This window comes from Malaya genurostris, chromosome 2 (genome assembly GCF_030247185.1).
Source record: "Malaya genurostris strain Urasoe2022 chromosome 2, Malgen_1.1, whole genome shotgun sequence".
NCBI lineage: Eukaryota > Metazoa > Arthropoda > Insecta > Diptera > Culicidae > Malaya > Malaya genurostris.
Window position 1 is genome coordinate 352,969,292 of NC_080571.1, and position 24,667 is coordinate 352,993,958.

The 24,667-nt window shown below is 36.3% G+C and overlaps 1 pseudogene; it reads right to left on the bottom strand.

Moving 5' to 3' along the window:
• Positions 1–2,457: 2,457 nt before the first annotated feature.
• On the bottom strand, positions 2,458–23,523 carry LOC131432195 (aminopeptidase N-like; annotated as a pseudogene).
• Between the last annotated feature and the right edge of the window lie 1,144 nt (positions 23,524–24,667).

The following is a 24,667-nucleotide window of genomic DNA, read 5'->3' on the forward strand; positions in this document are numbered from 1 at the left end:
TGATTTTTATTTTATTTGATTTTTGAAGAAACCGCTCCTCCGAAAAATTTGAAAAAAATCAGGTATATTTAAGGCATTACGGGGAAGGTTTACAATTTTTTTCAAATTTTTTGAAGATGTATTTCTTCCATTAAAAAATACTACAAAATTTTAAAACATATTTTTTCCCTCTTCCAATTTTTGCACCACCCTGGATTTTTTAGTGATAAATAAAGAATTTTTGGACACGTTGAAGTAGTATGTTTTCATATTTTTAAAAAATGTGGACGACCACAATATTTGATTTTTTCTAAAAAATAAATAACAGTCGACCATGCGTCCCCATCAAATTACGAGAGAAGAAAACGCATGGTGCTTCGTTCTAGCAGTTACTAGTAGTAGTCAACCATGCGTTCCCATAATGTTCTCTTAAAAGGGAAACGCATGGTGCTTTGTTCTAGTAGTTTATGATGCAACTCAAGTGCAGGGCTTAGAAATCAAAGTAACGTAAAGGAGGAAATGAGTATCAACCTTTGCATAATACATACACGATCATACTCCGGGTACAACCTAGAAAGCTGCAAAGCAAGAACTTACTGGTATGTGGTTCATATATGAATGGTAGTAATATATGAACGTCGCAAGTATCACACATATGAAATTCTGTTACGGCAGTCAGGAACTAGAGCGGGTTTCAGTTTTTTACGTGTTGCTTATGGATGTAACGAAAGAATAATGAAAGAAAAAATGAAAATTTCATTACAGCGTCAAAAGTTATCACAAAGGTATGTTATCGAGGGATGTCTATAGTTTTCTGGAAAAATGTGTGATAAGGATAAAGTTGGAATTTTGTGTTTGAAAACGTCAATCGAATATCTTCATGATGGTTTTCATGGTTTGTAGACTGAGAGCGCTATGTATTTTTATATTTATTTTAAAATTTGAAACAACAACAAACATAAAAAATAGTGATGCGTTATTTGTCGTTTTTGAGTTATAATCCTTTGCATATTTTCAAGTCATGCATTTATCGTCCATTAAAAAACTTGATTCGCTGAATCGATTTCTTTTGTTTTTGGGCATATTGTGTAGAAAGCTTTCCAGAAAATATCTGAGAATACATAATGACGTAGCTTTCTAGATTGTTCCCGAAGTATGATCGTGTATGTATTATACAAAGTTTGAAACTCATTTCCTTCTTTTCGTTACTTTGATTTCTAGGCGCTGCGCTCGAGTTGTATAACTACTAGAACAAAACACCACGCGTTTCCTTCAAACTCACTTAATGGGAACGCATGGTTGACTACTACTAGTAACTGCTAGAACGAAGCACCATGCGTTTTCTTCTCTCGTAATTTGATGGGGACGCATGGTCGACTGTTATTTATTTTTTAGAAAAAATCAAATATTGTGGTCGTCCACATTTTTTTAAAATATGAAAACATACTACTTCAACGTGTCCAAAAATTCTTTATTTATCACTAAAAAATCCAGGGTGGTGCAAAAATTGGAAGAGGGAAAAAATATGTTTTAAAATTTTGTAGTATTTTTTAATGGAAGAAATACATCTTCAAAAAATTTGAAAAAAATTGTAAACCTTCCCCGTAATGCCTTAAATATACCTGATTTTTTTCAAATTTTTCGGAGGAGCGGTTTCTTCAAAAATCAAATAAAATAAAAATCAATAGAACCACCCTAGCTCCGTCAATATGGCAGTTAAAGGGTTGAAACTTTGAGAAAATTGTTTCCAGTCTATGACCTTTCGAATGTGGTATAACAATATGAATTCCCTTTGGGGGCAGATTTCACATGCTTATCCTGCTATAGCCTTTCATCCTGGGCGGTCATTCAGTTGTACCGCCATACGTCGCAGAGAACGAATCACCGTGAGTAGAAAATTCGACTCAACGCGAGTCATCATCACCACCGAATAGCTTTCTACCTAAATGCTTCGAAACGAACTCACTGCGAGCGAACAGAGTGCATATATGATGCTTGCTTGCTTTGCCAAGCGGTTCAATTCTCTGAGTGGAAGGAAAGAATGAATAAAGCAGACACGGAATATATACAAACTGCTCGCCGCACGGGTAGCATCGCCGGTGAAGAGAATAGTTCACGAGTAATGTTTCATTGATAGGATCAGCAACCTTGGGTATAACTGATATGGCCAAATTTGTAGATCGGTCGCAACGATACACAAATTTGAATCATTGAATATTTTGTTATTATGAAGAATAATAAACACTGTAAAATCCTCGAATTTCCGATGCCCCTGAAAAAGTCCGGGCCCAAGGGAATTTGATGTCTCAAACCACTTTCAGTTCTGTTTTAAGTAAACAGCCTTGTTACTGCGAGAGAATTAACTGAGTCTTCTCAAGCTTTCGAATTACAAACAAGGTAAACAATATTTTATGTTTCTATTTTGGAGCTTTCAACCGTATGTCATCCAGAATACCAAAAAGAATAATAACATGTTGATAAAAATTAGTAAAATATCATTTTATTCGTAATGGACTTTGATAAACTTTAAAACAATTTGAATCGTTTGTAATATACTTTTGGAGCGATTTGTTTTTTCCATACAAGTAACTTCATTATCATATCTCGCATACGTTTCAAAATTTCTTTATCAATAGTTTGAAATGTGTAAGAGTACTTGAAAAATATTTGCTCATACATTGTAAACTCATTTTCTGTTGAAATTTTATTTATCAGTACGGAAATATCTTTCAGTGTAAGGTAACTACGGAGATTAATCCATTCATCCAATAAATATTCTAATGTGTACTTGAGAGCTATTTTATTTTGACTTAAGGAGGAAAGAATGTGATGCTTGTACATTTTAAATTGATGATTGTCAAGTAATTCAAGATTTTTTTTAATCAAACTGATTTCACGAGTACAACCTAAAGCTCTGACAAGAATTATTCAAAGATTTATATCCTCAGATGTCAAATACGTTTGCCTAGTCAGCTGCCACTCCTCAATCCCACTGTATCTGATAACAGTACATATTGAGAAAGAAAGTTTATTTTCCGGAACATCAAAGGGTGATGTTTTTTTCTCTACAAATATAGCGTTGAAGATAAGTCTTTGATCTTCAATGCACGCTGACACCCCCAATCGACACGCCCACTCTATCAAAAGAGACGTAATCATAGGATTACGGGTTTGTTCAGAAGATATCGAAATATTTTTATACGTTTCAACTATCAGGTATTCTAAGAATTTCTGAAATAATACAAATATAGCGTTGAAGATAAGTCTTTGATCTTCAATGCACGCTGACACCCCCAATCGACACGCCCACTCTATCAAAAGAGACGTAATCATAGGATTACGGGTTTGTTCAGAAGATATCGAAATATTTTTATACGTTTCAACTATCAGGTATTCTAAGAATTTCTGAAATAAATAAAAGATTAATAATTTAAAATAGTGGTAAGTTATTTATCCACCTCGAGATGACCGTAGTTGGGATGATCTTCTAAGGCGTTATATAAAAATTTAAGATTGTCTAATGCACTCTTCCAAGGTTGATAGAGATCATTATTTTTTCGGAGAAAAGAAATTACGTTGAATGCAATAGAATAGTCTAATAAACCAAGTCTAGCTAAATTTAGAGCGTCGTCAACTATAACGGTTAAGGTGCCGTAATGAAATGATTTGAAATTATCATTTAGAATTCTAGCCAATTTCACCCAATGAACTCGTTCGTAGTTTACTCTATAATACCCTAGAACAAACATTTAAAATACAATTAGTTCAAAATTGTTATCTTTATACAGCTTACCGATTCCACTTGGATTCACAATCACCCATGTGCTGTTTGTATTCAATTCACAACTTGCTTCGATGGTAAGTGAGGCACTTGAATCCTTCAACCATAGTATCTTCTCAAAAAATGTCTGTTGGTTAATGTCGTTGGTGAATGTTACTGGAATTGTCCAAATTTGTTCTCCTATATCCTCTTCGAACGGAATCATTTTTTGATGCAAATTAAAACCACTATTATTATTTCGTTTTATTTCAATAATTGGGTATTTCTCCATTGTAGTCCAACTGAGTAGGAAATTGTTGAACGTTGCATCCGTATGACGTTTGATAATATTTAGAATACCTTTAATATCGACAGTTGCATTATTCATTCTTTGAATGATATAATTTCTTATAAATGCATCAAAAGTTGTTTCACCCAATGTATAATTCATCATACGCAAAAGACTGAGACCTTTAAATCTATTTAGTTCAAAATGTGCCTCATCTTGCCAATGAGTTGTAATAACATTTAACGCAGTGGTTCTTGTATTTATTTCTTCTTGCATAGCTCGCAGTTTGCCTTCTAATAAAAAATCATCTACGGAGTAAGTAGTATTGTTTATCTGCGGGAGAAATAATCTATATGGAATGTGTAACTTATAAAGCTTGAATCTTACATATTTTAGGGCGATTGTCTCTAAATATAATGGAATTGATTCGTGTAACCAGTACAACTCTTTGTTCTTGTAGTCTGCAAGGGTATGAATCCATAGTTTTGCCAATTCATTAGAAACAACTCGTAATAATATTCCATCCGTTGTGGGAAAGTAATTTAAATCAGTAATTAATCTTTTTTCGCTAAAAAGGAAATGAAATCTATATATCTATATCTATATAAAAATGCAGAGCTCATTCTTTGTAATCGCATCACGTAAGAACGGATGGACGGATTAGCACTATTCTTTTTTTTTTGTTTTATCAGTATTTACTCCCACCGGGTTCGTACATAAAAAAATGAGGAAAATTGGCCGCAAAAGGGGGAAAAATCCATAAAGTTGTTTTGTATGGACAATGGTGTATCAAAATTATTGTTTGCCAAATGACTCAATGACGGAATGCATATGACTGTTCTAGAATTACGGCTGTTGATAGAAGGAAAAGTTTTGATATCGTTTACCAGTTGATAATAAGTTGTGTGTGATGGAGTTAGATGAATAATATTAGGCATCGTGGGTGTGAGTTTAACTTATCAGAACATGTTTTAATGAATCAATGAAAAGATTATGCTGTAGAAGCACTAACGAACCAAACAGATTTTCCTTGCATTTTGTTTTTGAATAATTTAGATTATACTAAGCGCAAATAATAAGTGGCAATAAGATATCAATCTTCAAGATGATTACCATAATGGATTCAAACTGCCATAGTTCATATTCTGCAAATAAAGTTCAAATGGGTAAGATAAACAACAAATTGAAATTTAAGCGTCGTCTCTTCAAGAAACCGCTTCCACTGTACCAGAAAAATATCCACTTCATTAGAGCTTTAAAGTACATGTGGCACTTTTTGGCAACTTGTACGTACAGAACAAGTTCTGAGAAAACTTTTTCTCTGCTTTAAAGCTGAGAAATCAACTGCTTCAAAATTTGTTTTGTTGTGTCAGGCGAACATTCAAGCATGGATAATTCCTTACTGTTCAAAATGCTTTGTATGCTACTTAAGCCAAATCTATTTTTCACGAACTTTTGGTAACTTGGACAAAAGACAAATCGGAAATTTATCCTACTCTACCGAATGAACACAACTCTAGCAGAGAAGCTTTTCAACAGTGTGTTAAGTTTATCAAAACAAACCAGAATGGTTAGCGAACGAATGTGTGTCGAGTTCTATTGATTGTAGGCAGACCATGTCAGCTTGGAGCGAAATCAATCTTCAGTTCAACAACGCCATCGCACGGCATCACATTCAACATATCATGTCAATTGTATGGGTTCCCGAAATATAAGCAGCAGCCTACGTATACTGAAAACAACAAAGTAACACAAATCAAACACATTTCTGACGGATCGAGCGTAAGCGAGTGATGACCGGCTATTAAATAAATATAGTAAACTTTGCGCGTGCTTAGTGGTTTAAACCGAAGTGCAATATCCATAGAGTAGTACATATATAGTGTAAAGTGTAAGCGGTTTAAATTAAACTGTTAAGCGGATATGGCTAAGAAATTGAAACTAAATATTGTACTTATTGAACAAACCAAAAAAAAATCTAAATGTTTATTTTCGCGCCTAAGAATTAAAGTTTGTATGGGATTCAGTATGGGGATGATTGACACGATTTTTTGATTGATTATTTTCTACGTACCTAGACAAAATCATTCCTTCTTTTATTTCACTGACGGTGTTGTCTGTATTAGGAATTGTAACATATTTAATAATTCGATAGGGAAATTTCATGCCCATATATCCTTCGTATATGTTTATAACTTCTGCGAATTGAGAAACTATGCCTTTCATATAGTTGTGATATATATTCCTTGTGTATGCAATGAGGTAAATTTCTGGTGTTAGTTCGTACCGTTCTGGTGACATATCGGTTATAATGAAACCTATCTCGGATGCTCGAATCATTCCTGTAGTATTATACGTATCAACCACAAACTCATCTCTTTCCCTGAAATAAAATAATGTTTCAATTATCAACCGTCAATTTTCTACGCATAGATACTCATACATTAGCTCCGTCATTTCTAAATTCATGCCAGATGCAGTATTCATATGAACTTTCCTTGCTATATTAATTTCAAATGGCGACCTATAGTTATAGTTTGTCCTATTATAATTCATTATTCATCGTTTGGAAGAAATCGGGATTTGGCTAACATACCGAAAATTATTTTTTTTTTTTTTCAAATAAAATTTTTATTAGGCTCATTTGCTTTAGCTTAACGTGGCCGATTGTCTTGTTGTTAGGGGGAGAGAAAGGGATGCCGTATTACGGGGCGGCATACTCCCCAGTTAGTAAGGGGACATAGGGAGGGTGGGACCTACACAGTATTGAATTGAAATTTGAATACATCATTGGTTTGTGGCATACATCTTTTAGACACATTTTGCGTTCGATGAATCTTCATGTTTTTCAGCTTGTAGCAATGAAGAGATTATTCTGGATTGGGATGCTTCGTTGGTGTGTTCTGACGTTGATGTGACGTTTTTGGGTAGCTTCCAGCAACTCAGTCAGTTCAAGGCAGGTGCATGCTCCGAAGCATCGTTTACACAGGCCATACTTCCAGCAACGTAAAGAAGAGTGCGGTAGAGCTGTAGACGAGAAAGAGATAGGGAGAGCACTAAATTTGAGCATTGATAGTTTTCAAGAAGTTATAGATGAGAGTCATATAAGGAAGATTTCGAGTTGCCAAGACGTCGCGGACTGGTACGAAGGGTGGTATACCTCGGGCCCGAAGGGAACCTATGAGTTGGGACCTGGCATCACAATACTCGACACATGTCCAAACAACATGTTCGATGTCATGATAACCCTCACCGCAAACGCAGACACCACTCTCAGCGAGCCCCACACGACGGAGATGCGCGCTGAACATATAATGATTAGACATGAGCCTTGACATTACACGAATAAAGTCTCGGCTCACGTCTAACCCCCGGAACCAAGCTTTCGTCGATACCTGTGGGACTATTGAGTGTAACCATCGTCCCAGAGTTCCACTATTCCATGTATTCTGCCAGCTGGCTAGAGTTTTCTGACGACAGCAACTGAAAAATTCATTGAAGCAGATTGGTCTTTCATAGATATCACCTTCTAGTGCGCCCACCTTGGCTAACGAGTCCGCCCTCTCATTGCCCCGTATGGAACAATGTGAGGGGACCCAAACCAAGGTAATCTGGTATGATTTTGCAGATAAAGCACTCAATTGTTCCCGTATTTTCCCCAGGAAATACGGTGAGTGCTTTCCAGGCTTCACTGAACGGAGAGCCTCAATGGAACTGAGACTGTCCGATACAATGAAGTAGTGATCTGTGGGCAGAGTGTCAATGATCTCAAGGGTATACTGAATTGCAGCTAGTTCTGCGACGTAAACTGAAGCTGGATCACTGAGTTTATAGGAAGCGGTGAAATTTACATTGAATATACCGAAGCCAGTGGACCCGTCTAGATATGATCCGTCAGTGTAAAACATTTTATTACAGTCGACTTCTTTAAATTTATTATTAAAAATTTTTGGGATCTCTTGAGGGCGTACAGGATCCGGGATTCCACGAATTTCCTCTTTCATGGATGTGTCGAAAAACACAGTAGAATTAGAAGTATCCACAAAATGAACACGATTGGGAACAAACGAAGAAGGATTTATATTCTGAGCCATGTAGTCAAAATACAAGGACATAAAACGGGTTTGTGAATTAAGCTCGACGAGCTTTTCAAAGTTTTCTATCACCATCGGATTCAAAATGTCGCATCGGATTAGCAGTCGATATGAGAGATCCCAGAACCTGTTTTTCAACGGTAAGACGCCCGCCAGCACTTCAAGACTCATCGTATGGGTTGATTGCATGCAACCCAAGGCAATACGTAAACAACGATACTGAATTCTTTCCAGTTTAATGAAATGAATATTCGTAGCGGAGCGGAAACAGAAACATCCATATTCCATTACTGACAATATCGTCGTTTTGTACAACCTGATCAGGTCTCCTGGGTGAGAGCCCCACCAAGTTCCGGTTATTGTACGAAGGAAATTGATTCCCTGTAGGCATTTTCGTTTCAAATACCTAATGTGACATCCCCAGGTACCTTTGGAATCGAACCAGACCCCGAGATATTTAAATGTGAAAACCTGAGCTATGGTTTCACCCCCTAGTTGAAGCTGTAATTGCGCAGGTTCTCGCTTCCTTGAAAATACAACCAGCTCAGTTTTCTCCGTAGAGAACTCGATACCCATTTGAAAAGCCCATGTCGACAAGTTGTCGAGGGTATCTTGCAATGGTCCTTGGAGATCGGCAGCTTTGGGTCCTATAATAGACACAACACTGTCGTCGGCAAGTTGTCTTAGCGTGCAAGATGTGTTGATACATTCATCAATGTTATTTACGTAAAAGTTGTATAAAAGGGGGCTTAAGCATGAGCCCTGAGGAAGACCCATGTAATTGAATCGCTTTGTCGTCAAATCACCATGCTCAAAATGCATGTGTTTCTCGGACAATAGATTATATAAAAAGTTGTTCAAAACTGGTGAAAGACCATGCTGATGCAACTTCTCAGATAGAACGTTAATGGAAACTGAATCGAATGCCCCCTTGATGTCGAGGAAAACTGATGCCATTTGTTCTTTACGAGCAAATGCCATTTGAATTTCTGTTGAGAGCAACGCTAGACAATCGTTCGTTCCTTTGCCCCTGCGGAACCCAAATTGTGTACCTGAAAGCAATCCATTTGTTTCGACCCAATTGTCTAGACGGAAGAGAATCATTTTCTCCAACAATTTCCGGATACAGGAAAGCATAGCAATCGGCCGATACGAATTGTGATCGGAGGCTGGTTTTCCAGGTTTTTGAATAGTAATACCTCTCACTTCTCTCCATTCGTGTGGGACAATATTACCCTCGAGGAACTTGTTGAATAAATTCAGCAAGCGCCTTTTGGCAGAGTCGGGCAGATTTTTCAACAAGTTGAATTTAATTCTGTCTAACCCCGGGGCTCTATTGTTACACGACAAGAGCGCAAGTGAGAACTCTACCATCGAAAACGGTGTTTCGTTTGTATTCAATGTCGCGACGCGGGATATCTTCTGTTCCGGAACAGAATCAGGACATACTTTCTTAGCGAAATCAAATATCCAGCGGTTAGAATATTTCTCGCTTTCGTTCGCGTGATTTCGATTGCGCATGCGACGGGCCGTATTCCAAAGAGTGCTCATTGCTGTTTCTCTCGTTAATCCGTCAACAAACCTTCGCCAGTAACCGCGTTTCTTAGCTTTAATAAGACTTTTCATTTGAAATTCTAACGCCGCGTATTTCCGATAATTATCTGGAGTTCCGTTCTTTCTAAACGAGATGAAGGCTGAAGCTTTTTTCGTTTTCAGCTCTGAGCACTCTTTGTCCCACCATGGGTTGGGAGAACGCATACTAGTTTGCGCGCTAGGTACTCGTTTCGTCTGAGCTTGAATTGCGGTGTCAAGAATCAAGCCAGCCAAAAATGTATACTCTTCCTCCGGAGGAAGCTCCTGTGATGTTTCTAGTTTCTCAGATATCGAGCTCGCGTAACGTTTCCAATCAATGTTTCGTGTGAAATCGTACGAAACATTGATTGTTTCCGATGGTCTTCCACGGTTGGTGATAGAAACTATGATCGGCAAGTGATCGCTACCGTGAGGATCACAGATTACCTTCCACTTGCAATCTAACTGTAGCGAAGTCGAGCAAAGGGATAAATCCAGCGCACTTGGTTGTGCTGGCGGTCTAGGGTTCCGTGTCATTTCTCCCGTGTTTAGAATTGTCAAATTGAAGTTGTCACACAGATCTTGGATTAACGAAGAACGATTATCATCATATAAGCAGCCCCATCCTGTACCATGCGAGTTAAAGTCCCCTAAAACCAGCCTCGGTGAAGGAAGAAGTTCTATGATGTCTGCAAGCCGACGATGCCCTATCGAGACTCTGGGAGGAATGTAGATAGAAGCTATACATAGATCTTTGCCTTTAATATTAATTTGGCAAGCAACAACTTCAATTCCCGGTGTCGAGGGGAGGTTAATACGATAAAATGAATAGCACTTTTTAATCCCTAAAAGTACCCCTCCATAAGAGTCTTCTCGGTCCAGGCGGATTATGTTAAAATTATGGAAGTCGAGGTTGGTGTTAGAAGTAAGCCAAGTTTCACTCAAGGAGAATACATCGCAATTATGAGTATGTATTAAGTGTTTGAAAGAATCAAGTTTTGGGATGATACTTCTGCAATTCCACTGAAGCACAATGATCATATCTTCGATTCTCAGTGGTAAATTATCCATCAAAAGATACGATCGCTGCAAGGAGGGGCCATTGTTCAGTCAACTGTTTTAAAAATGTCCTTACTGTTGGCAGTAGAGCAGTTAGGAAGCTTTTCAGAGGATCAGTAATATTGAAGGCTGTTAATATCCAGTCCACGATATCAGAAAATTTCAATAATCCAGCGTTTGTTGGATTTTCTGGTTGTGCTTTGGGGTCATTCGGGTTTTTTGATGCCCCAGGAAGTGCTGGGTACTCCTTATCATCCCTAAGTTTTTTGAACCCAGGAGGTGTTTGCTTCGGTTTTGAGTCAGCACTTTTTGTTTCCGTTTGGTTCTTTTGTGACGAAGAGGACAGTCTGAGGCCTTTACGAGGAAGCTTGGGAGAAGCCAGATTTTGTCTTTTCCTGCTTCCTTCAACCTGTGTGTAGGAAGGTCCTTCGCCTGGGTCGTCAGAGGTATCTTCTTCAACTGGCAAGATTGTAAACGGGTTCTCAGGGGTCGATGGAGTGGTTCTTTTTAAGATTTCCGCATAAGAACGTTTGGAACGTTCTTTCACGGATCGCTTCAATTTCTCCGCACGCTGTATGTACGTAGGGCACACCGAAAGATCATGAGGATTCTCCCCGCAGTAGCAACACTTTTCCACTGCTCTTCTGCAGAGATCGTCCTCATGGGCCTCTCCGCATTTGCCGCATCGCAGTTTGTTGCAACAATAGGTTGCCGTATGACCTAACTGTTTGCAGCTTGTACAATGCATTACCCGCGGTACATACAGCCGAACAGGTAGACGAACTCCACTCACTACCAAGTAATTTGGAAGTGCAGATCCGGCAAAAGTCACGCGAAATGAGTCCGATTGGTAAAATTTACCATCTATCGATTTAGAGTGCAATTGCTTGCACTCCAAAATTTTCACTGGTTGAAGGTCGGGGTTTTTGAAACGGCCTACCCCGTCCTTCATCAGATCTTCGATTGTCAGACTTTCGTCACGGACCACACCGTCGATCTCCACCACATGAGACGGGACGTACACGCGGTACTCCTTCGTGAACAACTCGCTGGTAGCAATCGCGTTTGCTTGCTTCAGGTCGGACACAACAACGCGTAACTTATTTGGCGAAACCTTATCTATTGTTTTTATTGCCGAGAAATGTTTTTCCAGGTCCCGAGCAATATTTAAAACTCTGAGAGACTTTAATTTGGGCCGGAAGTATACCACCCACGGACCCCCCGAGCCATCGTCTTGGTAAACTTTTTGGCGGGCAGGCAATATCTTAGAGGGAGATGGAGGCATCGGAGAGGGAGATGGTATCGGAGGGGGAGATGGTATAGGAGGGGTAGATGGCATCTCGGAAGCAAACTCAGCCTCTAAATGTTCTTCGTTCATTCGTTCAGCTTCGCCCTCCTCCGAGACACCCCCACTGTCATCAATATTCATATTTAAAGTGCGGGAGTAAAGAAGTCTCCCGCACTTGAAATGAGAAAGAAAGAAATAAAATGAAAAGAAAATATATGAATAGTAAAAGTTGAAAGAAAAAGTTTGAGAAAATACTTAACAGTATATCACGGTAAGCTGTTAGGTGAGTTGCTCCTTCACTCCTTCGTTGTGCTTCAGCGTGACCTTGACTCAGGATTTGGCTGCTGCGATGCGGGTAGCAAACAATAGAAATAACTGCTGCCCGAGGATAGCACAATAGCGTCTACTGTTGATACCGATACAAAACCGGTGCACAGACAGAACTCACTTGCGGGGATGTTACTTTTTATCACTTTTATTTAATGCCTATACTACAGCCTCTGCTGTGATAGGCACCTTCGTCTTACCGATGTCGATTGTTAAAAAAAACGCGTGTGCTCACTTCGAACATTCGGTTACGAATGCACCGAAAATTATGATCATCCATACATGGGTATAACTTTCTTGCATTGTTAGGTTCCAATATGGTGGCCGCTAAATATCTAAAATGATAACAAAATCAATAGAACTATACCGTATTTATTACATCAATGCACATACTTATGAATCCCATTTCCATCTTTGTAATGAGTATAATATAAACCTTTTTCGTTAGTCATATTGCCTGTAAAATTCACTTTTACTATGTAATAAATATCTTTTTTCATTTCGGTCCCAAGATAGATAATCATTTTTTCATTTGATTCGTCGAATTCTAAATCTAGTATCTTTATTGTGACAAAGTCATCCGAGGGGAAAATTGGATGAAAATATTTGCTCCTTCCTGCACCATCATTAGTGAAAGTATTTATATTTTTATCACCGTTATTCCCATCACTAGACATGGTTGAAAAATCCATTGAATTATTCATTCTTTCAATTTTGTCATTGTTGATCGTGTCTCGTTTGTTCCTGATACGCGGTAATATATCAGTGCTGTAGTTGCGGTTAGTCGCAGTTAGTCAGTTACTAACCAGCTCTTGAAACTGCAACCGAAAAAAAAAAATTTTTTGAAATTTTGATAATGACTGATTCAAGTAACATGAAGGGTTAAAAAAAATAATACAATTGAAAAAAGTGCCGGGTGAAAGTAATCTTGATTATAATGAAATATCCTTCTGAGGGCGCAAATCATTATTTATTTTCAATCTAAATAAATAACATCTTGTATGGATAATTTGGAAGGGCACCTTGGAAATGATTCCAGGGCGCAGACTCACGGTAGGAGAATTGAAAAAAGCGCCCACAAAAATTTTTCCAGGGCGCAGGATGAAAGTAATCTTGATTATAGTAAAATATCCTTCTGAGGGCGCAAATCATTATTTATTTTCAATCTAACTAAATAACATCTTGTACGGATAATTTGGAAGGGCGTTTTGGAAATGATTCCAGGGCGCAGACTCACGGTAGGAGAATTGAAAAAGGCGCCCACATAATTGCTCTCAGGGCGCAGGATAAAAGTAATCTTGAATAAAGTAAAATATCATTTTGAAGGCGCAAATCATTATTTATTTTCGATCTAAATCAATAACATCTTGTATGGTTAATTTGGAAGGGCGCTTTGGAAATGATTCCAGGGCGCAGACTCATGGTAGGAGAATTGAAAAAGGCGCCCACATAATTGCTCTCAGGGCGCATGATGAAAGTAATCTTGATTATATTAAAATATCCTTCTGAGGGCGCATCATTATTAAGTTTCAATCTAACTAAATAACATCTTGTATGGATAATTTGGAAGGGCGCTTTGGAAATAATTCCAGGGTGCAGACTCACAGTAGGAGAATTAAGAAAGGCGCCCACATAATTGCTCTCAGGGCGCATGATGAAAGTAATCTTGATTAAAGTAAAATATCCTTTTGAGAGCGCAAATCATTATTTATTTGCAATCTAAATCAATAACATCTTGTGTGGATAATTTGGAAGGGCGCTTTGGAAATGATTCCAGGGCGCAGACTCACGGTAGGAGAATTGAAAAAGGCGCCCACATAATTTCTCTCAGGGCGCAGGATAAAAGTAATCTTGAATAAAGTAAAATATCCTTTTGAAGGCGCAAATCATTATTTATTTTCGATCTAAATCAATAACATCTTGTATGGATAATTTGGAAGGGCGCTTTGGAAATGATTCCAGGGCGCAGACTCATGGTAGGAGAATTGAAAAAGGCGCCCACATAATTGCTCTCAGGGCGCATGATGAAAGTAATCTTGATTATATTAAAATATCCTTCTGAGGGCGCATCATTATTAAGTTTCAATCTAACTAAATAACATCTTGTATGGATAATTTGGAAGGGCGCTTTGGAAATAATTCCAGGGTGCAGACTCACGGTAGGAGAATTGAAAAAAGCGCCCACATAATTGCTCCCAGGGCGCATGATGAAAGTAATCTTGATTATATTAAAATATCCTACTGAGGGCGCATCATTATTAAGTTTCAATCTAACTAAATAACATCTTGTATGGATAATTTGGAAGGGCGCTTTGGAAATAATTCCAGGGTGCAGACTCACAGTAGGAGAATTAAGAAAGGCGCCCACATAATTAATAAATTATAAGTAAAATATCCTTTTGAGAGCGCAAATAATTATTTATTTGCAATCTAAATCAATAACATCTTGTATGGATAATTTGTAAGGGCGCTTTGGAAATGATTCCAGGGCGCAGACTCACGGTAGGAGAATTGAAAAAGGCGCCCACATAATTTCTCTCAGGGCGCAGGATAAAAGTAATCTTGAATAAAGTAAAATATCCTTTTGAAGGCGCAAATCATTATTTATTTTCGATCTAAATCAATAACATCTTGTATGGATAATTTGGAAGGGCGCTTTGGAAATGATTCCAGGGCGCAGACTCACGGTAGGAGAATTGAAAAAGGCGCCCACATAATTTCTCTCAGGGCGCAGGATAAAAGTAATCTTGAATAAAGTAAAATATCCTTTTGAGAGCGCAAATCATTATTTAATTTCAATCTAAATCAATAACATCTTGTAAGGATAATTTGGAAGGGCGCAATAGGAATGATTCTAGGGCGCAGAATAACAATAAGAGAATTGAAAAGGGAGCCCATATAATTAATTCCAGGGCGCAGGATGAAAGTATTTTTAATACATTAAATAATCGTAGTGAGGGCACAAATCATAACTTATTTACCAGCTAAAAAAAATCTTGTATTGATAATTTGGATGGGCGCCATAGGAATAGTTCCAGGGCACAGAATCACGAGAGGAAAATGGAAATAGATTTCAGGGCGCAGAATGAGAGTATTTTTGAATACATAAAATAATCCCAGTGAGGCCGCAAGATTTTATTTGTTTTCAAGCTTAATAAATAACATCTTGTAAGGACAATTTGGAAGGGAGCACTAGGAATGATTTTAGGACGCAGAATCACGGTAAGATAATTGAAAAGGGCGCCCATATAATTAATTCCAGGGCGCAGGATGAAAGTATTTTAAATACATTAAATAATCGTAAGAAGAGGGCACAAATTATTATTTATTTTCAAGCTAAAAAATAACATATTGTAAGGATAATTTGGAAGGTTGCCTTAGTAATAGTTCCAGGGCGCAGGAAAATGCAAAAGGGCGACCCATACAATAGACTTCAGGGCGCAGAATGGAAGTATTTTTGAAAACATTAATTGATCCAACCGAATGCGTAACTTATTACTTATTTTCAAATACATTAATTGATCCAACTGAGGGCGCAACTTATTACTTATTTTCAAGCCTAATACATAACATATTGTAAAGATAATTTGGAAGGGCACCTCAGGAATTATTCTAAGGCGCAGAATCACGATAGGGAGATGAAGGAGTGAAGGATGAAAGTATTTATAAATATATACAATAATCCTAGTGAGGGCGCAAGTTTTTATATGTTTTCACGCTGAATAAATAACATCTTGTAAAGATAATTTAGAAGGACGCTTTAGAAATGATTCCAGGGCGCAGGGTGGAAGTATTTTAAAATACATCAAATGATCCAACTGAGGGCGCAAATCACTATCTATCTATAAAACGAAAAAGATGCCTTCAAACGGTTTAACTTAAGTTATGCGCTGACAATTTTTTCAGTAATTTGATTTTCTAGCATTGATAATATATATCATAAGAATTCCTCTTATCTGATTCTGATTCAGTTTATTCAATTGTACTCCATTCGAAAAAGGGCGGGAGATCAACGATTTCAGACGTAGATCATGTCATGTCTTATCTTGATCATATGTGATTTTCCTCCACCAACATCAAAGCTTATCGAATCATCTAATGATTGAACTTACATAAATCAAGAATCATTTTAGCTCAAAATCACTACCCATTGTATGACGGAAGATCAGTACCGATATTGATCGATGTGATTTAAATTTCACTGATCAACTGATCATGAAAACATTCTCCGGCAGTGATCTCGTTTTGATGAGGTTTTGGTCTTTATTTTCTCAGCCCTGTATGCTACACTAAGGAAATATCATTCTTTACCTAAAACAATAATATATCTATATCGTTTTTTTTCCTCATATTTGTATGGTTTATCATACATATTGAGAATGTATTGAGATGAATTTTATTTATTTTGAATTCGTGACATGTGACATAGGGGGGGTGGGGGGTTTTTTGCTTCTGTGACAATTTGTGACAAAGGGGGGAGGGGGAGAAAAAAATCGTCAAAAAAAGTGTGACGTCTTTTATGGACAGCCCCTAAGTAAGGAGTGCCTCAGGATTGACATCAGGGTGCAGAACGAATTTTTTTACCTAATACTACAAAGCTTTTGAAAGCATAAATGGAGCGCAAATTATTTCTTTGTTTGTGAGTTCTATAAATAGAATCTCGGGAGGAAGCAATGCACAAGTCAGCTTTGAGCAGTGCTGCCTTAACAACAATTTTTCTAACAGTTATTATATTCAAACATAAAATATACTAGCATTTATAACTGTTTGTAATCTTCATTAACAGCTTTTAATAGTTTTAAGTTGTCTTTATTGAAAAATTGGACAATAATGAGGTTTTGAATAAGAAATGATGAATTTCAATAATTTTGAACGAGATGAATTATTATAAATACTGGCATCTTTTCTTCAAACTCGGCTTTGTATAGTGGAAGGTCGGTATAGTAGAATTAATTACTACATGAATTCAACTGATGAAGATTTCATCGGTATTTTTCAATTTCTTGTATGCTTCTGAGATAAGACTTTATGAGATTTTATCATTTTGATTAAAGACCTACTCAATACATAGTGAGGTAGTTCACCACCATTCGATAACATGAACAAAAGCATTAAATTCACTTATAAATTATTATTATTCATTGAATGCACAACCTAGCTCATGGAGAAATTCATTATGTATTAAATGACATTTTTATGAATAAAGTTGTCTGTAGAAAGATTCTACCGGCATGAGCTCCATTTGTCGTTGCCATTAGGGTATGAATAGATACTGTATTTCATGGATAGTGAGACGTGCTTTTTGTTTTTCTCATTTTGAAAAGTATGCAATATTTGCATCAACCATCTTTTAAAACGAGGTTGAGTTTCATAGGGTATCTGTACCCTAGATCATCTCAGGTTTACCACTAATTTAACATTTTAGGATCATTACTAATAATGATATCTGCTGTCTTTGATTAATACATTGCACTGTGGGGAAAAAGGATGAAGAACGCGACTTTACTCAATAATTTCTTAAAAATCTTTGAAAATATTTTCAAAGTAGGTTTATCTTATGTAGAATTGACCGTAGAATCGATTGATGATAATTAGAATAGCCGCAAAATTCACTATCATGGCCGCTTTGCCCCAAATTTTTCTTTTTTTCCTACCTCACTAACTGTAAAACCCTGAAAAATCAATAATGTTAAACCAAGATAGTTCGATGTTACGCACATAGCCCTACAAACTAATTAACAGGTAGTTTCCATGATCCCATGAATCGTGCAACATCTTTCTACCCCAATTTTCCTTCAAAATTAATTTTAAGTTCAATTCTGATTTACGATCCTGAAGCAGAATCAACGCGACCTAGCCATAGTGGTCCATATTACTTAGAAAACTTCAGTGATCCAAGTACATACAATGGGAATAACAATACTAGCTCGTTTAACCCATTTCACTCCAATTAATTCCATAAATTGTACCATTAATTAAACTTTCTTTCGCATTTAAAAAAAGGCTTACTGCGGTTGATCAAAATCGACTGATATTGTGTAGAATATCATAAAAAGTAGATTACAAATAGAATCAATGACCGCACGAATCATGTTATACCGTGTTACTCCAATTTATCCTATCAATATTGGTGTGAAACGGTGTAACGGTCACTGAAGTTATTTGTAATTTAATTTTTAGTTCTTTCTAGTTCTTCAATTTTTTTTGACTGATATAATTTTAATCAATCGCAATAAGCCTCCTTTCGGAATGCGATAGAAATTTTAACCAATGATACGATTTATGAAATAAATTGGTGTAAAACGGATAAAAAGGGCTAGTACTACCAATCCTATTGTATGTACTTGGATTTCTGCAGTTTCCTACGTAATGTGAACCAATATTGATAGATCGTATTGGATCTGCTTCTGGATTGTAGATTAAAAACGGTACAACGAGTTTCCTGCTGTCATTATAACTATATGCCAATGATTTGTCAGACCTTTTAATGTGGAACACATTTTTGTTTTCTATATAGCGGTGCAAACTAGAAACTCAAGAAAAATACACGTAGAAATGTGGTCAGGTTTTGAACAATTACAGCTCAGTCAATTTTGTATCAATTATTAATATCATGTCACCATTTGATTGGAAATATTTCTACGCATTGATTTGAATGTTCATAGCCATGTATTTTTAATTGTATATCATTGAAATGTTGATTAATAACTAGCAGTGTCCTATTTTGTCTGCAAAAAATCTCCGGCATACCGGATTTCCCTGCCATAGTCGACGGTTTTGAAGGAGTAAGCGATATATCAAAGGGAAAGCAGCGCTCTGATTGGTCAATCGAAGCAAAAGCAAAACTGTTGGAAGCACGCGAATCTACAAATAGAAGTGAAATTATTGCTAACGTTTCAGTCTTATGCGTAGCTTGCTAGAGGTAGGTTGTTGCTACACAGCAAGACAAAAAGTGCCATAAACGATTTGAAGCTTTTATTGGTATGCTCTGATCTTGTGTCATGCAAGATTGGATGAAATCCCATGTTATGTCATTTCGCCTGGGTAAATTTTGAGTACATAAGACTAATTTCTAATTTATATAAGATGAACTCGATTGATAATGAAAAATATTTCATCGCAAAATGGTAGTAATGGTAGAGAAACGCTATAAAAATAACTGCTTGTATACAAAATTTGAACACAAGCTTGGTGGAGAGAAGCTTAAATATCGATATCCGTATCGCAAGCATGTACAAACATTTAATTGTATACATTTGGGCTATTGATGTAATTTCGTCGGCTACGAAACAAATACAAATCACGATAAATAGTCTATATTCTGGGTTCGCGTGTTCGGTGTTGATTCCTAATAAGGATCAATCTAAGCAGACTCTTGTGCATTGGCGGATTAAAAAGTGTGACGATTAATTGAAAATGTCAATCATTGGAAATTTTGGTTGCCTTGTTCCACATCAACGGCTCGAACAACCCCATGGGGCTGATCCTTGTAGTTTTTACATCAGAAACATTTTATTCGGTTTTCTGAAACTTCTTCTGTGATATGTTATATAGTTAAACTTTATTACAATCCTGTACAAAAAGAAGGGTGGGTAATGTCAGAGACATAACTAGATGACTTGAATAGGAATTAAACTGGTACACTTCTGAATATCAGTTATTGAATCGATTATGTGAATTGTGCAAGCTTTCCCCTTCTTTACTAGAGTTTGAAACAATGCACTTCTGATTTGCATAGCTATTTCACCAGATAAGTATTTCTAATAGTTCTTTAGATAATATTTAAATCCATTAGGTCTGATTTTGCGTAATGTTCCCCATCGTGTTTCACTTATTTTGTTAGAATAAAAACGATAGGCAGAAGGATGACGCAATCGATCTTCTTTAATCGATTATATACCGAACTGAATTCTTGATACTTGGAACTGAGCTGAATGAAATATATCAAGTGTTAACGTTTTATATCTACCCAGGTACGAGAAAGACGTCATGACTTTTCTTCTTTGATACCAGTTTAAACAAAAAATTTCAGAACACTTTAATTTTGAATTATTTGTTATTATGTCATACAACTGAAAATGTTATCATAAATTGATGATGATATTTCTGATGGCATGTAGCAAAAATTATGTTGATACGTTAGATACAATAAGAGATATTCACGATCAAAAACTTATTACTCTCTCGGAGGGGAAATTTGTAAAAGGTGCCTCATAGTAAAGTAAATCGTATTCACGACAAAAGGAACCATGAGGTAAAATGAACATGATAGCATTTTACACCAAAAAATGCTTTGTGGTCAGCAGTAACATGCCTCCAAAAAGTCGTAGTGTTTTTGATCCATTTTTCCCTACTGTGCATGGGTTCAAAGAATAAGAAGAAAATATATGCATTCTGCTCCGATTTTCACGTTTTCATAACAGAAGTATAGTTCGTTTTCACACTAATTTTGATTGCTAGGGCTGCATTGGCGAAGATATTGGCTCCGAATGCATCATATGTGTGCTGAAGACCGAGTAATCGGATAAATACTGGGATGTCCTGACTAATGAGACGACTATTGGTTTAACTGTCCCATATCATTTGAATTAGTCTAGATGGCAAAATGTTCATGTAGGTGTGCGTCAAAATATTTGACTAATTTTTCACAATAATTGCTTGGCTAATTTGCATAGATTTCAATTCAAACGAAAAGTATTATAAAAGTTTAACGTAAATGTCAATTGAATTTTATTTGAATCTAACGATGTATTTCGGGATAATAGAATGATAAGTGTTAAATATTTCAATTTCCATGAATATTTTATTTGAAAGTGACAGTGCAAAGATACGCAAAATCAATTTGCAGGTCTTGTTAGTTCATGGCTAAATACAATTCGTTGGAACAGCTGTTGCTTTCTTTATTCTTTGGTTTCTGATAAATTGCTTTACCAAGAAGACTTCCGGATCCGGAAATATAGGGTAAAGTGTGTTAAAAATTTTATGCCATCACTGAAAAAGGGCCGAAAACCCGTAAAAAATGTCTAAATCGACCTTAAATTTTCTACAGTTGATAGTTTTATCAGTAGACGGTCAAACAAACCGTTTTTGGTTATTCTTTCAAGAATCTAAAAAAATTATTTTGAAGAATACTGCAGTATTATAGATGATAGTATGATTGGTATGAGAAAGGCATCATTACACCACTAGGTGGATTAAAACAGGTTTGATTTTATGGTTCCATAGCTTGTTATTGAATTTCATCAGGAACCGAATTTCGGAGTTACAGGGTAATATGTGAAAATTAAAAAAAAACCTAGTGGTGTAATGATGCCTTTTTCATATTACTTATATTTTCAAAAACATGACTAGAAGATTCTGTCAAGTTTCTTTTTTTCAAATTTGAATAAAATCAAAAACTTTCTTCGGTATAAACTACCATCACCTTTTCAATTTGTAAGATGCACATAAATGGAACGTCGTATTTCACACACATTTTTATTCAAAAACATGTAAAATTGTGTGATTTGGAAATTACATGACTTGAAACGAACGAAATAAAAAACAAAAGATCGTTAGCAGCACCGCGACTTGAACAGAGAAACATAAGATCACAAGCACATCGGTTATTCGACTGAACCACAGAGCTCATATCTGTTCACTGAATAATTGATACATATAAATTCATACAGCGGCACTTGGTAGCCGAGTGCAAATTACATTCGGAGCGTGTAAAATTCTATGCGAGTGGAACATTGCGTCATTTGAAAGATTAAGTATACACTTAAAATTTTTACATCTTATTAGATGCACATAAATGGAGCGTCGCAGTTCACGCAAATTTGCGTCGAAGAACATTTAATATTGTGTCTAGAACTCCATGACATGTCGTTGAAATAAAAAAAATACACTGATAGCAACGCTGCGACTTGAACCGAGAATCATTGGATCGCAAGTACGTCTGTTAATCGACTGAGCCACAGAAGCATGCATCTGCTATGCTGGTAAAAGCTGCATTTAAATGCATACAGTCACACCTGCTAGTAGAATGCAAGTTACAGTCGAAACCAGTAAAATTCAAGCCAATCTAACATTAACTCATTACAAATGAAATTTTCCGTCGTTTGACAGATTAGGTCTTTATGAATTAGATCGTATGAGGGATTAAGTCACCTGTAAAATTCAATTTTTTTTAGAGTGTAGTACTATATAACTTTTGTATACATAAATACGAAGATGAAGAAACAACAAACCCCGTCAAAAAAATCTAACTTCAGTCAATTGCAATGCGCCCCTGTACCACGGAAATCAAGGCGCCCTATCAACAAAGTCAACGACTAACCAATGAAACTTGAACAACTACGGCACTGATATATCCCCTTCGCTTAGATCCCAATCTAGATCCTCGTCAAAATCTAAGTTTGTTAATCGTATACTTTTTAAAACGGTTACATCATCTAATTTAATGTACAAATTTTTAACGTTAAGCTCTATTCTTTTATTATTATGCTTTTTTGATGTTACTGTAATCCAAACAATTCCATTATACGAGAAGGGTTTACTTGTTTCATTGAAAATCGGTTGAAAAGCCTATAATGTTTCGGAATAACATGCTTTGGGATTCGCGATCGTTTGTCTATCAGATAGGCACGATGATTAAGAAAATCTTCCAACGTTATATTTGGTTTATGCTAGAATAACAATATATTCGAATGACTTTTTAAATATGAGTTTCAATCACTTACCTCGTATGCATACTTGGTACTAAAAAATATAGTGAAAGATATGAAAAAAATAAATATAAAAATCACCACTGCTATACTGATGCCACGACAGATAGATACAAAACATCCTCCTTTCCTCGAATATTCAATATTATTATCTTCTGGCGATGCAAAAGAAAATTTTTGAATGCCAGAAGTGTGATATTCGGAATGATCATTATAACTATACACTAATCTACGACTTTGGCCTGCTTTATTCATATCAGCTGAACACTTTGTCTTCTATGGTAATTCTTCCAACGGATAATACGATAAAGAAAAAAATTATAGCATTTTAAATTGACTCTTTGTGTATACTGATCACGATGAAGCATCTGCTCTCACCAAAATGTAAATCTCCACTGATACGGATAAGCAGCATCTCTGTTTATTAGCTCTACAATAAAAGTATTATAACTACTACCACTACAGTACTTTAAAATACAATGCTGGTTAGTTTATTTAGCAACACCCACAAAGTGCATCGACTTTCTTGTTCTGAAGTCACATCGAACACAGTGTAAAGACCCAACATATGCAGGAGTGAACGATCTAAACAAAATTTTTAGAAAAGAAATGTAAATATTATATTACGAAACTGGAATGTGTCAACGTATAAACTGCTGAATAGTTCATTGTTGATTGAAGCACGAGAAAACGTGTCATTTTGCTGTTGTTAATCACAATAGTTGGTGTAATACTTTTAGTTTTTAAAACGAGACCTGGAGGACGGAGTGTCATACATCATTCGTATCAGTTCGTAACAAACTCAACCTGTCGGTATGTGTGAGTGTATGTATGTGTTGGTAGGTGTGTGTGTATGTATGTATGTATGTATGTATGTATGTAACATTTTCGGGCACTCACTCTTCGCGAAAATTACTTAACCGAGTTTTGTTTTTGAAAAATGCTAATTTTAATATTGCGCCATATATCGTTTATTTATACCCGGCTTTAACATAATTTTGGTCGTTCGCCGGCTATTGCGCTATCGTGCAGGTCTAGCCGAAAATTTTAAGTACGCAGATTTCTTCCCCTTTTGAGAAATAGTTGTCATATTGCTAAATATTGTTACCACGAATATTTCTTATAAAAGTATTTATTTTATTTCATTACTTTGTTCTGTTGAAAAGCATTAACAATCTTATTTTTGTCGCGTTTCCTTGCGCGAATAACTTGCATGCAAGTTATTTTTGCTTGTAGTTGCTAGCGCATTTAACTCAGGTGCCTGCATTTCCCTGCATTATGAATTTACAACTTGCTAAAAGAAAAAGATGTTTACTAACAAAATCAGTTATAGTTTGTGAAGTAGTGCATATATTATATCACAGTATATACTTTACAATAATTTTGTTATGTTACTATAGAGGCCGCTATAGTCCGATGCTTCTTTGTACAGAAATTTTGCTTTCCATTAGATCATTTAATTTCACTTAGTAGATTGAAAGTAACCATGATAGGGGCGTCTTTTGGACTTAATGATCACTTATCACCAGAAATTGATTAAATTATTCGCACTTAATCGATAAAAATGATTGGTTTTGCGAAGATTGTAAA